Raw genomic sequence first — 18406 nt, 5'->3', positions numbered from 1 at the left:
ACTCAACTATTAAATTATCTTGAACTAATTCAAAAGGTGTCCTCTTTAACATTTTAATAAGATTAAGAAAATATTATCTTAATGATGCAACCAAGTATAGTATTATTTGGGTGGCGTGCAGAGGAAGAGGGCAACTCCACCTCTGCTCCACCTCCATCTGGCCCAGCTTTGTGTTACTGTCTCTGCTGCACCTCTCATGGTTCCTCTCATGTTCTCTGTTCTTTCATCCATACTCTTGCCCTTGGCTTTTAGCTTCTTAAAAATAGTTATCATAGACCGAGCAGTGGTGGTGCACGCCTGTAATTCCAAAACTCTGGATGCAGAGCCAGGCAGATCTCTGTGAGTTCAATGCCAGCCTGGTCTACAGAGTGAGATCCAGGACAGGCACCAAAACTACACAGAGAAACCCTGTCTCAAAAAAAAAAAAAGGAAAAAAAGTAGTTATCACTAGCTAATTATAATGTCCTCTTCTACTGATAGTGAACTGACAGGTCCTATTATATAGTAGAGGTCTAATCTTTGGTATCTGAATCTTCTCAGCTATATTACAGCTCACACCTTAAAGGGTCATTCCTCATCACCAGAAATGGATTTGAACTTACAGTTCATTATACTGCCGGCTACCCCCAACACGGACACCCACATAAAGGAATTATTATTATAAACTACACAAAAAGATGAGTGAAAATAATCCAGGTAGCATTACTGGGAGAAATAAGTTAGTTTGTTGACATGTTTAAAAAAAACTGGCCGGTTTTGTTGTTTTTGTTTTCATTAAGGATGATACTTTAGTGACAGTATAGGGAGAAATATAATAGCTGATTTTGAAGGAATTCTTTGGCTAAAATACCACCATCCAACTTTAAGTCCTTTTCCTTCATCAATGATTCACATTTATCGAGTCTCTGCTAGAGCCACCTGGGAGCACATGGTAAAAGCTTTCACTCTTGAGGTATAAAATGGCTGGTAAAGCCTCCTGAGTACTAAAGATCACAAACATCCAGAAAGCTGGTCATTTTACATTACATCCACTCACAGAAGATGAAAATCTGTCTCCATAGCAAGCTGGACCCTACTTTATCTAAGTGCATCAACCAATTACCATTTAAGGACATTTGGAGGCAGTCAACAATACTTAAGAATCGTGGCTAAAAATAATGAGACCAAAAGCTTATGAAATTTTCCATCAAACTTGGAAGTGTGTCTTTCCAGCATGCCGGAACTTCACAAACATATAAGGCTGGGCACCGAGACTGTCACATGGTAGATACTAATTGTTCCGATTAAAGTCTCACAAGCTTGCTTCCCTGCTGCTCAGAGAATGCCTCTGACTTTTGATCCTGACATCTGTGTCTTACAAGAATTTCACTCTGCTGACATTCCTTCTGATGCTGATCCAGGAGTTAATGGATTGGGAAAAAGCTGGCAGGGTATCATTTAAGAAATAGAATTCCTAGCATACATTCAATGAAAAGGTATCAGAATTTTCATACTCGGTGTCTGGTACTAACATAATTCTCAGATTAGAGTGTTTGTTTGTTTTAGTGTTGGTCCAAAACAGGACTGAAAATAACATCTAGCTAAAAAGTTCTCAAGACAGAATAGAGAGTTATTTTAATATTCATTCATTTATATGAGGGCAGAGCATTTAAAAAAATCAAATTCCACTTAAAGTAATTTGGTCTGAGTAACTACTTCTAATGCATACAATTGATTATTTATACAGAACTTGGTTAGTGTTGTAATACAACAAAAATTTTTGCTTAGAAAATCAAAGTTTTTTTTAATGGCTTGAAACTTGCCCTGGCAACATCAAGCTATTTCTCTAATAATTTATTACGTGTTTGGAGACAGCAGACCTAGCAAACTCTTGATCAAACAGGAACTCTAATTAAAGAAAGTATTTGTAATTTTCATACAAAAAAGTTTAAATTAAAAGTGTTTAAAGATGTGTTTTAAATTGAGGAATTCTCTTCAGGATTGAAATTTTACACATCAGAAGATACTGCCATGCATTTCACGGTTCTGGATAATTACTAGATGCCAGCAGATAACTTAAACATAGCTTGGATTCATTGACATTAATGTGTGACAAGCATTACAGAATATATTCAGTAATTGCAAAAGAAAAAGTTAAAGGATTTTTGAAAACCAGAGAAGACTGCCATGGTGGCGACAGTATAACCTTGGCAGTAAGGGAAAATTCTTTGTGTCCAAGAGATTTAGATGTTCAACAAGTTAAAGAACATATACATCAACTGAACTGTTAGATAGTAATTAATGTAAAAATTAATAAGTTTAGACATTTTGTTCATCTATTCAAGCAAATACCTAACCTTCACATTAAAAAGAGCACTGCTATTTTAAGTTATAAATATCCAATGACTTTGTTTAGATAGATTGCCTTGGTGATTTTTATCTTCATCTGTTATATCAAGAAATGCAGTGATAAGTTCATTCAAATAAATAAAAGTGGTATTTTCATGGCTCCTAATACCCACATGTGTTGGTTACTTTCTCACAGGATCTTGGTATTTGAAATTTTAAATGTCATCTTTTGACATGTCAAGTTCCTAAGTACTCTCCAAATGCAAGATGACTAGCAAATAGAACATAGCTTCCTCTTCAAAGAATGAAAGCCTTTCAGGTATCAAATCTCCTCCAACCAATCCTTTCTGAACAGTCCTCACAGAATACACAAGACTACAGTGGCAGGTGATAGTAAGTCTGCCCACTCATGTCTATATTTCTTAAGAGCAAAGACCATGTCTATTATCTTCATTATTCATGAATAAATGAATCAATGACTTACAAATTTATTTCCTATTTCAATGGCTTGTTTTTTTTCTATAATTTATTGTATGCTGCTCTACATGCTCCTTAAATAATGTATTCAGGACACAAAATACTGAATGTATTTAATATTAAAAAGTAAACATTAGTGTATTACTAAAAATTAACTATCAAGATTAATGATAAATATGCATTGACCAGGGCAGGAAATAGAAATGGACAGGCAGTTTAGGGTTAGAAGTTTCAATCTGTGTCCTTTGCCATTAGACAAAAATGTCCTTAGTCCTGTCCTGGATGGAGACCAGAGATGTCAAAAATGTTTGTGATCTCTTATCTGTGGTCTGGCTTTTAAAGAATTGTAGGACTACATCTTTCATAGTGGAGAATATTAGCATAGCATGAAGGAAAACTGTTGCCTCCTAGCCAAAAGAATGGAATCTGCCTCTGAGTGGATCATGCCATTGCCTCTTTCCTTAAGAGTTAACCCAGTTGGGCTCACCAAACATCTGTCCAAGGGAACCACTCCTCAAGAAGGCAGGTTCACCTTAAGCCATGCTAAAAAGATAGGAACAATTAGCCCTCTAATGAGATAATGTACTTTTCCTTTTCCTTCTCAGGACTCCTGACCCTTAGTGCAGTGCCTACAAGCTTTGAGGGGGTTCTGTTGGGCCTACCTGCCACTCACAAAGGCATACAATTTCCTCTCCCTTCTCTTCTGGTTTTTCTTTCGGTTACTAGCCAGAACCCAAATATCCCTTTGCAGGAACTCTTGGCCTCCTTACTCCTTCTCTGAAACTCCCTTTCCCATCATGTAGCTGACCTCCATGCCACTTGACTCAAATGCCAAGGCTCTTTCCCCTTCTTAACTTCCCACCCATATATCTATCATGGGCTCTCTAAAACTGACCCTCTGTACTCCCTGAATTCTCGAGACAAGAACACAAAAGCCATTGACTTAGGCAGTTTGAATAGCCAACAAGCTTCAGGAACGCTAAGTCCCCAAGAAAGACTACATCATTCTTAAAGACAACCCAGTATTACAATATCAGTTTTAGCTATATAGTTAATGTAGTCATTCTATAAAAATCAATCTCTTTGTCATGTTAGTTACTCAAATATACCTTGAATATTTTCAAAAAAGTACTGAGAGCTAGAGATATAAAGTCTCTGGCTAGCATGTGAGGACCTGGGTTCAATTCCTAGCCCTCAATATACACAAGAAGTGTTGATTTACTTAAAGATCTATCAAGCCTAGGAAAGGTGATATTTGGATCAAAATAGTGCCACAGATCCACACTTGTACTCCGAGTAGCTGTGCAAAGTCTCTTGACATGTACCTTTGTCACCAGCTATATTTCCCTTCCTTTTGCTTCCAAAATAGTCAACATTGGATAATAATATATTTAAAGTGTTTTCCAAACTAATAAGACAGTGTGGAGGAAGAATGAAATATAAGACTGGCCAACTCAAGACAAAGATTATGGAATTTGCAAAAGAAATGTGTTTAAAACTATGAGACATAGCAGTGTATTAAAATAAGACAGTTGAGAAAAGGCATATAAAAAATTTGACAAGCCATGTGATTTAAATTCTTAGCTGACTGTAGCTTGCTGTCATCGAATAAGATGTGCCAGAGTAAACAGCCTTGGTTTAATTCTCTGCCTTCTCCTCCTCCTCCTCCTCCTTCATCTTCTATCTCTCTGTGTCTTTAAAGTATAAAGTGGCATTTGAAATACTTTCATATGTCCACTTTGCTTCAGTTTGATGGAAGCAAGCAAATGTTATGAATGGGCTCTCCTCCTCCAGCCTTACTGCCAAGAGTCTCAAACACAAACATGGTTCAACTCCCAGTGCACACAGACACATAAGAATTCAAAAGCAGATTCAACCATGAGCTATGAAAAAGCCTCAGACACTTGAACTACATGCCCAGGCTTCCTGTGCCACATATCTCCACTGGATCCACAAGACTGTCATGGTGTTCCATGGCATTAGGTGCCTTCAGTGTATGAGTGGAAATGAACTACAAAGCCTTAGTTGTGATGAAACTTGCAAAAACGTTAAACCTAAATTTATCCAAATCCTTGGATTCAAAGGTCTGATTGAATATCTGTCATAAAATTGCTGTCTCTCTGAGATACACTAAGTGTATAGGATGCATTAGAAAGCCAACTGCTCTCTGGATTTTATGACCTGTTCTGCGTTTACCTATCCTCTCTAACAGTTCACTTTTTAAATTCTCAATGTATTTCCTTTAGGCTGCTTGCTTACTTATGTCCAAGACCATCCTAACTCTTTCCTGGGTCATTTCATCTCAAAGCTATTATCAAAATGTCTGATCTAACCTCAAGTTATTTTAAGGCTTTGTTTCAGCTAATGATACACAGTAGCAGAGCAAGCTTAAATTCTTCTAATTCTAATGTTGGGAGATGTGTTCAAAGGTTTCAGTGTGCATCATTAGCTGAAAGTAAGCAAGCAGCCTAAAGGAAATACATTTGAGAATTTAAAAAGTGAACTGTTGGAGAGGATAGGTAAAACCAGAATAGGTCATAAAATCCAGAGAGCAGTTGGCTTTCTAATGCAATGAAAAGTATCACATGCTTCAGAGGCTAAAAAAAAAAGTGATTTTAATAACCAAGGAACATTGTTACCCTTTTCTACTTTGGGAAAATTAATTATATTAAAAAGATTAAAATGAGCTCAAATTAATCAAGTCATTGGACACTTATCCTATACACTTAGTGTATCTCAGAGAGACAGCAATTTTATGACAGATATTCAATCAGAGTTGAAACAATAGTCTCCAGAAACTAACTGAGGCAAAAATCAGTTAAGAGGCTGAACAATGATGAGGTGAGGAGGAATTTAAGGTAGAGATTAAACTTCTGAGTGCTTTAGCAACATAAGACACTGGAAAAGAATGTTAAGAGAATAGTTGTAGAAAGAACTCTTCTAGGATAAAGGTGCAATCATGACAGGACACAAACAAATGTGTAAGAGGGATACAGGGAAGTCCAAAGAAGAGGGAAAGAAAGTCCATTGGACACAATGAGATGAGGTATAAACAGAGAAAACCAAGGGATTAGCAACAAGTGGAGTCATGCCTCCTCTGTTCATTTTTATCTGGAATGAATGGGCAAACAAAAATGTTTACCAGTGTCTGCCATATGGTACATGTCATAACTTACTTTCTCCCAATACTTACTTCAACACTAGAAGTCAATCACCCAAATAGAGTACATGCAAGACTTTCCTGAAGCTGATAAAGCCCTCGCCTTTCCCCGTTTTCCTTGAGAGACTCACAGCAGTACCTAGTCAAACATATGAGGTGGTGTTTTGGTAGCAGTTCCTCTGATAGGGATACACAAATTCTCATCCACTCACCACCAATCTTTCCCAGTGACAGTCAAATATAGTCTTCTGATGTGCATCCCAAAATAGGCACTGAAAGGATGCTATTGGTTGCTTGATTAATAGCTAACATTTCTTGAGCTCTGAAAGTTAGGGTCAGGCACTGTACACAAATTCAATAATATTATAGATAGCTTCATTTAATCAATAAAATTCCAAAGCACATGGTGGATGTCTCATTCCACATGATGCCCACTGTGTAGCCCTGGGTAGCCTGGAATGTTCTGTGTGTACCAGGCTGGCCTTAAATTCACAAGAGATCCACCTAACTCTGTTTCTCAAGAGCTGAAATTAAAGGAATACATCACCATAGCCAGCAAGAAGTCTATTTTTAAAGGGTCAAATTTGCTTGGTAGACACAATGAGCTATTTCAGAAAACATTCATGACTCTCAAACTTGAGAAAAAGAAGTTATTCTTATGAATACATGATCCTCCATGACTGCCAGAATATTCAAATCCATCTTTGTCAATCAGATGGGACTTTGGGACCTGAACTAGAATGTCCTTAGATGACCTGGCTTTGGTTATGTCTTGCATTCAAACTACTCTTACAATTAAAATCCTCAACTGTGTAATAGTAACTGCTATGTGAGGAATACATCATATCTCAACTGACAAGACTAGAGTTTGGTTCTTTTATGTGATTGCATCTCGAAAATTCATGGCTGGTGTTTGCATCCCTACTTCCTGAACATGTATCACTTATTCCCTCAACTTCCCACTCCACCTTGATTCTTTTAAACAAGGAGGAGTCAGGACTTGAGAATTAATTTCCATATGTAATAAGTGAAACATGCCTCCTGAAATGAGAAGAAATAATGATTTATGGAAGTGCCCTGATACTTTGTTTTATATTCAAAATCATAAGGTCTCCTTTAAGTAAGCTGTCAATGGTGCTGTATTTCCTACCTTATTTTCTGCTACTGGACTTAATAATGAAAATTCTATAGCTAGCCACCAAATACCTAAATATCTATTTTAATTAAACAATTGATTACAATTAAGTAATTTTTGCACTTACTGTTGGTGGTCATACCCAGGGAAGAGCATACCAATTGACTGTCTGGTTATATTTTTAAAGTTTTACAATATAACTAGTGAATTAACTTTTATAGTAATAGAGCAGCTTTTATTCTATGAAGGTAAACTATACAAATTAAAGATTTAATTTTAGGCACTGAGGTTATGATTAAATTGGTAAAGTGTCTACCACACAAACACAAGGATTGGAGTTCAGATCCCCAGCATCCAAAACAAAAGACTGTAAGTGTCTGTAAGTCTAGCTCTGAGGACCCAGAGACAGGAGGATCCTGGGGCTCCTTGGCCATCCTGTCTAACCAAAATGGAAAGCTTTAGGTTCAGTGAAAGATCTTGACTCAAAAATAAGGTGGATAGGGGTCATAGAAAACACCACTAGGGCTGGAGAGATGGCTCAGCCATTAAAGGCTAGGCTCACAACCAAAAATACAAGAAAACACCACTAACCTACATACAAACCTGCACATACCAATACAAATATGTACCTGCACTACCCATCCCACACACACACAATACACAAGTTTTCAGAGATTTATTTTTGTTATTTTTCAGGTTCCCATGGAGAATCAACATCCAGTCACCCTGGAATTTGAATTACTGGTGGTTAAAAGCAGCTTAGTCTAGGGTGCTGGGACCTGAATGCAAGACATATACACTATCTTAAACACTGAGCCATTGCTCTAACACCCATGAACTTTTAAATTTAAATTTAAACTATAATAATGGGCATGGATATATTCTTATATGTATAAGTTTTAATAAGCATAAATTAAGCATAATTTTAAAACTAAGAAACTATTATTTCTAAGTGACAAGGGTTATTAAACAGAAATTTAATTGCATGTCAAGAGACACTGGAAATTTTATGATAATTGACAAACAGCGAGAAATGTATTACAATTATATACCACAGGTAATTCAAGCATACCTAAATCATGAAAAATGTTTACAATGCCGGGTGATGGTGTCGCATGCCGGTAGTCCTAGCACTTGAGAGGCAGAAGCAGGTGGATCTCTGTGAGTTTGAGGCCAACTTGGTCTACAGAGTGAGTTCCAGGACAGCCAGGGCTATTCAGAGACACCCTGTCTCGAAACACACACACACATACACACACATACACACACACACACACACACACACACACACACACACACACACACACAAAGAATGTTTACAACTTTTATGAGTAAGATGAGCAGAGCTGGGTGAACAAAACATGAATGGATGAATTGTGGAGAAAATACAGCAGCCAGGAAACACAGAGAAATATATTTCTAGCTTTTCTAACAAGTTATTTTTGTTCTAAAACTGACAGAAATGAAACAAACAAACAAAAAAAGGTTGCAGGAAAACAGCACACTGACTCATCTTTGGATGGAGTTTGTATATGCCCAATTTATTAGATTATTGAACATCTAAAGAGAAGTGAAATGTAAAAATTATTTGTTCTGACCATTTAACTCTAAAGTTCATACTCACCATTACTAGCACGGGTGTGAAAACATTATTTGTTTGACTATCAATTACAACATGGTGCTTCCCATTTAAATGGAGATGGGTAACATCCTGAATGTCCACTAGGAGTTAGTTATACAGAACCACAGTGGAAGAGGTGATTGACCTGTACTCTATTAACAAGGAACTTCTGATGCCACTGACCTCCCAGGAAGAACATTCAACCTTTCTTCCTCTCTTCTTCCCACCCTCATCCTTGTCAGCAGCTCAGGACACAGACATACTCATTGGTGAGATCAATGTCTTTGTAAAGTCTCTCTGTGTGCCTCTGTCTCTGTGTCTCTGTCTCTGTGTCTCTCTGTCTCTCTGTCTCTCTCTCTCTCTCTCTCTCTCTCTCTCTCTCTCTCTCTCTCTCTCTCTCTCTGCCTGCCTTCCTCCCTCCTTCCCTTCACCCCTCCCTTACTTCTCTGTCTCTCTGCTCTCAGCTCCTTTCCTCCCTGCTGCTCTCTGGTTGGCAGGCTTCTCCCCTCTTCTGTTGGTGATTCTCTGCTACTCTCAAGGGATGACATATAGTTCCTCAATCACTTTATGTCAACCTGATGGTATCCACTCCATAAAAGGAGCTCATTTAGCCTAATGTCAAAATCTTATTCCCAAATTTATCCTCTCAGTGGTAAATTTGACACTGCATTTTAACTCCTCCCTGGCTCTTAGAGAAACTTACGTATAATTGGTGTAACATATAATTAATTTCATCTCAAAGCCTAACACAGCAAAATGTGTACAGTATTAGCAGTTCCTTGTCTATGTCATGACATGGAAAGAGTGATATGGAATAATAAATAAGTCACATTTTACTTGTCAAAAGCAAAAGTATATATGCTGGGGGGTTGCATATATGTATATATGTGTAGATACATACATACACATGAATATGCCTAGAAAATGCTTCTATAAGCATTAATAATATGGCATATAACCTTTTTATCAGAAAAATAAAACATTACAATACAACAAAAGACCTGTTATTTCCCTAACAAGTACATTGCATTCCTGTTCTTGTCTTCTGACAAAACTGTGGGTCCAACTTACATAAAGCAATTGCCATTATTAGAAAATCTAGTTTATATATTTCAAAGAAATATCAATATTATAAAATGCAAAAACATTCCTTCTCTAAAGTATGGACCCCTAGACAAAGGAAGCGTACATGCTTCATGTTTGCCTTTTATTTAATTAAAAAAAGTCATAAACCAAATAGTTCTAAAGCAAAAGATTATATAGAATAATTGTTATTTTTATTAATAGGAACATTGGGAGACAGAGAAAACATTTCTAATATACACTGAAGCCCTTGCAAAAACTAAAATACCAGGAAACAAATGCAGTTCCTATATATATTGGTATAAGATACAAGACAATATCATCATTATCACCACTGCTCCACCTCCCCCAGAAGCTCTCCTCCTTGATACTCTAAGAACAAATATTTACTGGGGTGGCAGATAGCAATGACCTCCCTTTCAATTCCTATTTTTGTACTTCTAATTTACAATCATTGACTAAATATAACCAAATGCTTTGTTTGACTTAAACTCACAGCCTTTTATGAAAACCATTGTCATTAGAAGAATGCTGCCTTGATTTTTATTTTCCTAACATTCAGTTACTGTTATGAGTTATGATTATGTTATAAACATTGGGTTATATTCATTTTACAGTAATATTTGTAAATGGTTTCAACATTTGAATTTTATGCTATCAGAACAAATGCATGTTTATAAACTAAAATTAGTCATATAATATATAAAATCTGAGCCATGTGTAGTGGAGCATGCCTACAATCCGAGCATTTCAGAGGCTGAGTCAAGTGGATCATGAACTCAAAACTAGAATGAGCTACAAAGCAAACTCTGCCTCCAACACAGACAAATGAATAAGCAAAAAGTTACAGCTGGGCATCAGATAGTAGGCTGGAGAGAACCAAAACTTGGGGTTCTCCCTGCTGGCTAGCATCCCTAGTGCTAAAACATGCTATGTATGCAGGCTACTGGCAAAGAAAAGTCATCAAAAGTCCTAACCAGCCGGGGAGCTCAACAGCTATGATAATAACAAGCCAAGCAAGATGTACCCAATGTGGCATGACTTATTGGGGTAACCAACTGCTTTCTGATTGGATTACATGCCCACAGGAAGATCTTATGTCTGGTACTATAAACTAGATTATGAGTTTGTACCTGGAGAGGTCATAGGCTCTAATGGAGAACCAACTATTGCTCTTTTGTTAATGGACCTGTCAAACTGCCTTCTTTGTATTGATGATTGTACAGCTGACTTAGTGCTGTTCTCAGTCTTCCTCAGAGACCCTCCTCTCTCCTTGGGTGTGAGTTGCAAGCAAAGGACCAACAAAAGGGAAACAGAAGAGGAAGAGAATAGAGAATAATAAAGTATGATGTGTATGTATAAAAATGTCATAATGAAACCAATTACTTTGTATGTTATTTTAAATAATCTTAAAAATAGTTTCAAAAAAATGTACAAGAGTCTAAATAAAATGAATAATGCAAACTTTCAAGACTTTACCTTCATTCTTTCGTTCCCATTCCCTTCTGCTCTCAGACCAGTTGTGACCAAATCTAGGAAATAGTCCAATTCCATGGCAAGGTCCTGGTATTTCAAAAACTCTGGTAGGTTCCTGGATACTTCGTTAGAAATTACACAGCAGAATTTTGGGAGGATATAGAGTGTTGTTTCAAAGTCATGAGGCTGACCTGTGCTTGCCTTGAAACAACAAGAAGTTCCTATCAAGGGCAAGTCCAAACAAGCTTTGACCTGGAACAACAGTGCTCCAACTGCTGGTCAGTACATACCTGAGCTGATGCTAAACACACACACACGCACACATGCACGCACGCACGCGCGCACGCGCGCACGCGCGCACGCACATACACATAGGCTTTATTTAAAAACAAAAAACAAATTTGAGTAAAATACATTTACTTAGAATAAGTTTACATATAAGAAATAATTCTTTATACATGGAATTAAATCTGCAGTATATGTAACCTGTAAAGAATCTGTTAGATCATAAATCAATCTCAAAGTGTTCCTCAAGAAATATAGGCTCCAGAGATGACTCAGTAGTGAGGTGGACCCACTGCCCTTCCAGAGGACCCAGGTTGGATTTCTAGCACCTACATGGCAGCTCAAGACTGTCTGTAACTCCAGTTCCAGGGGACCCTGCATCCTCTTCTAGCCTCTCTGAGCACCAGACACAAAGACGGTGCACAGACACATATGCAAGCAAAACACTTGTACATATAACATAAATAAGTAAATAAAATAAACAATACAACCTTGAACTCATGATCTTCCTGGCCTTGAGTCTTGAGTTCTGGGACTACAGAAATGTCCCACCATGACAAGCACCTGCATCCCAAGGATACTGTCCCAGGCCTGCAGACCTGGCACATATTAAATGATGACTAGGACAGTGGGACTATGCCCTCTGCAGAGGGGCCTGTGCCTGCCCAGAGGATTGTCTGGTGGAACCTTTAATCTCAGTGCCTCCCAGTCAGCCCTAAAAAGAGACCTGGCTCTTTAGACCTGGTCAGGGAATGTGGTGTTGTGGTCAGAAGTAATGTAAGAGCTGAAGGAGGAAGTGGAGCATTATGAAACACCATCTTTCGTACGGCATGGCCATTGTGTCTTTGAACTTATAGCAGCTGTTATTACCTGCACAAGACTGGTTATATTAACATTGGCCTGAATGAGAGAGAGGCTCACAAGGCCCCAGCCCTCCCCAGAGATCGATAACAGTTAATGGTTGCTAGAGGGAAAAAAAGTTTTCTTCACAAGTGTAGCTGCTATAAATAACCACTTCTCCATGTTTCTAAAAACAATACTAATAAAACTAATGATTACCAAGGAAAGAAAGGAAGACTGACAGACACAAAAGTAGAGAAAAGGGGACCAAGAGAATGTAGTGGGTGAATATGATCGGAATACGTTACATTTCAAGGGAAGACGGGGAATCCGTGGTTGATATGCAAAAATTAATTAATTATAAACTTTAAAAAATAAAAAAGACCTCTTTTTGAATTGTGTCTGTGCACCTCATAGATGTGGTGCCTGTAGAGGTCAACAGAAGCATCAGGGTCCCCAGAGCTGGAGTTAGCGGTGATGAGAGCCCAACTTAGGTCCTCTGGAAGAGCAGAAAGTGCTCTGAACTACTGAACCATCTCTCCAGGCCAAGAATACATTATACACATATGTAAAAATAATAAAGCTTATTATGTGCAATTAATATATTCTAATAAAAAAGAAAAAATGAGATAGAGAACTTCAATATACCAAGCATCAAAAGCCACTGCTAAGAGCACAGCTGAAGCAGATCCTGCTTCTGCCCCAGGTCTAGGAAGAAGCACACAGGGGCTTACAGGACCCTGTGCTGTCAGATCCGGAGAACACTCCCCCAAACAAACAAAATGTGAAAGGTGTGACTAACTAGTAATGCCAAATACACTAGCAAAGAGAGACAACTGGCTGTGAGTCAAAGTATCACTTGGATTCAGAACAGCAATTGGAAAAAGGTTTTCAAACTCCTTACCTAGGTTATCAACAATTATGGATGGATGAAGTCCTAAGAACAGCCACTGTGAGCCCGGAATAATAACAGACACTATTTCACTTAGTAGTACTGGGATTCAAACCCAGGGAACTGAAACATCAGTAGTGCTAAGGAAATACTCCACCCCTAAGCTCTGTTCATTCATTCTTTTTTTTTCTTTCCCGCCTTTTTTTTTTTTTTTTTTTTTTTTTAAATTTTGAGACAAGATCTCCCCAGCTGTCAGATTGTCCATACTAACCTTGGACCGACTCTGTAACCCAGGCATATTGGGACAGGCTTTGAACTTTCTATTCTCCTGCCTCAGCCTCCCAAGTAGCTGAGATTATAGATTTGCACCACCAAGCTTGGGGGTTTCATGTCAAAGTAATTATGTGTACATTTTTAAAATAACTCTCTTATTAACTCCCATTTTTAGATGAGAAAATTGAAAACTTTCACTAATAATATAACTTGGATTTGAATCTATGCATTCAGATTCTACTATTTTTTTATTCACTATTTCAGGGGTTGTCTCCTCTTTCCTGAAATTAATTAATTAGCAAACTTATTTTGATTGTTCACTGTAGTTCTTGGGATCAAGCCTGGTACCTCCTGTACACTAGGCAAGTACTCAGCCTTTGAGCAGGCCAGTCCCCTGACTCACATTGTTAAGGAGTAGAGTAGCTTGTCTAAAGAATGAAACAGTTGCTCTGAAGATATGTCAGATTTTAAGCAGCCAGAAAAAAGCAAAACTCACTGTGAGTATCCTTGTACTCCAGAAAGTCCATGTCAAAAATCGCTAGTGAAAATGATTTCTTTTCAATAAATAACATTCATCAATGTAAAATAGACCAGACCCCCCCCTCCAGGATAAAACTCTCAATAAGAAGTATTAAGTAAAATTGCATAAGCATTTGGAAGTTTCTCTAAAGTAGATGATATTTATCTTTGAATTCATTTCTAATGAAAAGCATTTGTTTCTTTGTATGTAGTTGATAAATCTATTTTTATATGTACACTAATTTTTTATACTAGATTTGACAAAAACCTAACTTTTGTATGTCCAAATATGAAATCTACCTTACAATAATGAAATTATCATCATTGTGGATGTTCAATAGAGTACTACTAAGATAAATGCATAATGGTTTGAGAAAGGCATCATTGTTAATCTAACAAGATCAGAGAGGCTGTGTACTAGAGAGGGGCCATGTCATTTCAAGTGTTTATTTTTAAATCAGATGATCATACTATTATATTACACTTACATTTTGTATTAAAGTTTTATGTAAGACATTAACTTTTTGGAAACTCAAAGCATGTGTGTTAAAACTCAAAGCATAGATGTTAAAAACAAATTGAACAGGAAGACCCCATTTATTAGTAAGTTTGAAATGCTGTAACATTCAGTAGGTGGGTGGATTAACAACTGAATTTCTTTCAGACCTGGAGACTGGGGGATCTGATGAAGTTAGTAGAAAGAGCATTCTCAGTGGATGGGACAAAGCTGACTTCTTCACTGCATCCTCACAGGAAATGGGATGAACACAGAAAAGATGAAGGAAAAAGAGAGAGAGGGAGGGAGGGAGGGAGGGGGAGAGGGGGAAGAGGGAGAGGGGGAAGGGAGAGGGAGGGTGACACTAATCCTTTTGAACCAGGTCTTTATCCTTGTGACTCCATTTCACATAAAACTTCTATGAAGTCTTACTAATTCCAAGCTGGTTTTTAAGCAGTCAAATACTTTTGTACAGACTAAGTGCTTGTGTCCTCTCAAACTTTGCATACTGAATTCCAGACCCCCAATCTGACTGTACTTGGAATTATTAAGAGACTGCATATCCAGAAGTTAAGCCAGAAGAGGTAGCTCATGCCAGTAATTCCAGCTCTCAGCAGGCAGAAACCGGGAAATAGGTCACTGAAAGTTTGGTGTACACAGTGAGTTCCAAGACAGAGCAAAATTCCAAGCATCTTTTAACGCTGAAAATTACTTGAAAGATTCCCTTTGTCTCAATCAAGTTCAACTTTCATTTTTCTCCCACAACTACAAGTAGTTGCTAATGTGAAAAGTGAAATCAGATTGAAACAAAATAAAGAAAATGCTCAGTTGCCTATTAGAGCCATAGAGTGAATTTGGTTTCTAGCACTATGTATTTATTACCTTTCTGAAGTACACTTTAGGAAGCCAGCAAGATTGCTCTGTGGGTAAAGGCATTTGCTGCCAAGGCAGACAACCTGAATTTGGGCCTCAAAACCCACATGGTATAACAGGGGAACCGACCCCTGTGAATTGTCCTCTGATATTCGTGTGCCCCCCCCCCCACACACACAAACAAATAAAAACTGTAATCTAAAGTGAGTTTAGTACACACTATCCAAATGCAGTGGTCTTCTCCAGCAACCAACCACTTGGGAGCTCAACTTCCCAGGTTGAAGACAGGACTTCCAACCTGTCTTGAATGGGTAGCAAACATCTTATTATCATTATCTGTGAATAAAACTATACTGTGATGGCTCATCATTGTTGTCAACTTGGCTACATCTAGAATCAACTAAAACCCAAGGAACTGGGCATACCTGTGAGGGATTTGTTGTTGTTGTTGTTGTTGTTGTTGTTGTTCATTTATTTGAAGTGGGAAGACCCACCCTAAATCTGGGCCCCACTATCTGGTGGCAGCCCACATCAAAGAACATGAAGGAAGGAAGTTTTTGCTGTTTGCCTGCTTGTCCTCACCCTCACTGGCAAGCTCATTCACCCTGATGCAGATGCATTCCTTCGCTGGTGTTCTAATCAACTTCTTCACAATCCCAATGTTGACTGAAGACAAGCTGAGACACTCACCTGATCAACTACTGGATTCTTTGCTTTTCTGTAGTAAGACAGCTTTCATTAGACTAGTCAGACCACAGCCCATAGCCTTTCTTTTAAAAAACAAAAAAATCTCCTTTTAGTAAATATAGAATCATTCTATCAGTTCTGCTCCTTTACAGAACCCTGACTAATAAATACCCCAAAGACACAGTGACAAGATAACTAACTGTAGAAGACATTCCTCTAAAGCTTTGACCCATCCAAACTATCACCTACACAGGTTATAAATCAGTATTTTATAAATATTTTAGTTACTATGTAAATTGAGCAATTATGTATATTAGGGAATTTTCTTGATAGAATTAATTGTAAGTATAATCATGTAAAATATACTTAATGATTCTAAAGTTATGTTTTGACAATTTTTATTTAATGTACCATGAACCTTTGAAAGGTAGAGCATTCTCATCCTTGAAGAGGCCTTATTTCTTCTACATTACCCTTACTGCTTCAATGTAAACTAGCCCTCCAACTTTATTTCTGGTAAGTTTTCATTATCTTGGACCAAAGTATTAGGTGTCTGGAAATATGTTATCTACCATGGTCTTCATGCCATGGCTATCTGTGTCCTCCTTTCCAACCCTTCTTACCTCCCTCACCTACTCTAAAAGTGACAGCAAGTGATTGGACCACTGCCTGTCTCACCTCACACAAGTACTTTACTACCTTGATATCAAATACTTTAACCACAGTGTTAATACTAAAGCGATGAATATGGATAATCCCTACTAACCATATTCTGTGTAACTATATTCCAGATACTGTATCATGAGTCTTATGCATATGACTTAATCCTCTCAACAATCTAATGAGGTAAACTTTATTACTGTGTTATTATCTATAAAATGACATAATTGGAGTTATTTGGCATGGAAAATTAATTTCAACCTCAAAATTCCTTGATTCTAGTTTTGCATTGATTTTCCTTTATGTGAATTTCCATAATTCATAGCATCTAAATCATATATTTTAGCACTTAATTATATACTAATGCGCATATTTCTCACAAATTTATCACAGGTATTTTGTCAACAAAACAAGAACGCAAGCTTCTTAAAGCAAACATTGGACAGTTTTCCTGCTCGCACATCCCTAGTTCCTAGTATGAACACACATGCAACAGAAGGAAACCTCAACAAGTGAGCTGGGTTTGTTTCTCTAATCATTTCCTTTGGGGGAGATGGGCAATCTTTACTAACCAAACAAGGTAAAGTGAATTTAATGATTAGCAGAATCATAGTCTCTAAAGGTGTCACACTGTAAGTAAGATCCTCAGAGACACTGAAGAACATGAAGATGTGTCTTCTTGGTGACTAGATAGTGAACAGATTGTGAGCACTGTGCTATTTGTCCGATTTCTGTTTTGTTTGTGAAGGAAGACTAGAGTGATGTATCTATTGTCTTAGTTACTTTCATGTGACTGTGCCAACACTATCTAACAAACTCCTTAGGAAAAGGTTTATTTGAGCTCATGGTTTCAGCCAGCCTGGTGAAGAAGGCACCAGGAACATGTTGGAGGCTGTTCACATAGTGGTAAACCAAGAAGCAGAGAGAATGCCCGGTATCAGCTTCCAAGGCCCACCCCTGGTGATGAGCTGGGTCTCAATTCCTCGATATTACACAGCCTCTCACAAGAATGTCTTCAGCTGGAGGACAAGCATACAGAACATGATTGTGTTGGGGGACATTTCAGATTCAAACAGTAACATCTACCCAACCCCAACATTGAAATTAATTATGAATGTTAAATGACTTCCCACTGTTTTGTTACTTATGGAAAAAGTGATCCAGTGCCAGAAGCACAAGTGGAATATTAGAATCAATTTCTTACTTTGAGAACACTTGAAATTCCAAGTGACAATGTAGCTATCAAGCACTTGAAATGTGGCCAGTAAGACTGAAAAGGTGAATTCTCACTTTCTAAAATTTTAACTTCTGTCAATGTAAAGACCACATGAGGATGGTGAATTGGAGAGTGAAGGTTAAACACACCTAATTCAAAACTATGAACAAGAAATATTCTAAACTCCAAGACATTCTGAGTGCCGAAGAACATCACAGGCAGAAAAATCTACTCCTGGTGGTTCACAGTCAGCATAAGAATGCAGTACAAGTGCTGCATAAATTTCATTTTAGGCTATGTGTATGAATTATATACGAAACACTGATGCATTTCATGTTTAAAATTGGGTCCTATTCCTAAGATATCATGTTGTTTATATGCATAT

At 37.7% G+C, this 18406-nt stretch overlaps 1 protein-coding gene across 1 annotated transcript in view; it reads right to left on the bottom strand.

Annotated features, from left to right (window-relative positions):
- Nucleotides 1–18406, bottom strand: part of Dcdc1 (doublecortin domain containing 1) — a 402846-nt gene that overhangs the window by 279249 nt on the left and 105191 nt on the right. The gene's annotated exons all lie outside the window — the stretch shown is intronic.

The sequence above is a fragment of the Onychomys torridus genome, chromosome 4 (assembly GCF_903995425.1).
Source record: "Onychomys torridus chromosome 4, mOncTor1.1, whole genome shotgun sequence".
Lineage (NCBI taxonomy): Eukaryota > Metazoa > Chordata > Mammalia > Rodentia > Cricetidae > Onychomys > Onychomys torridus.
The sequence above is the reverse complement of the archived record's forward strand: the minus strand, read 5'-3'. Positions and strand labels throughout refer to the sequence as shown.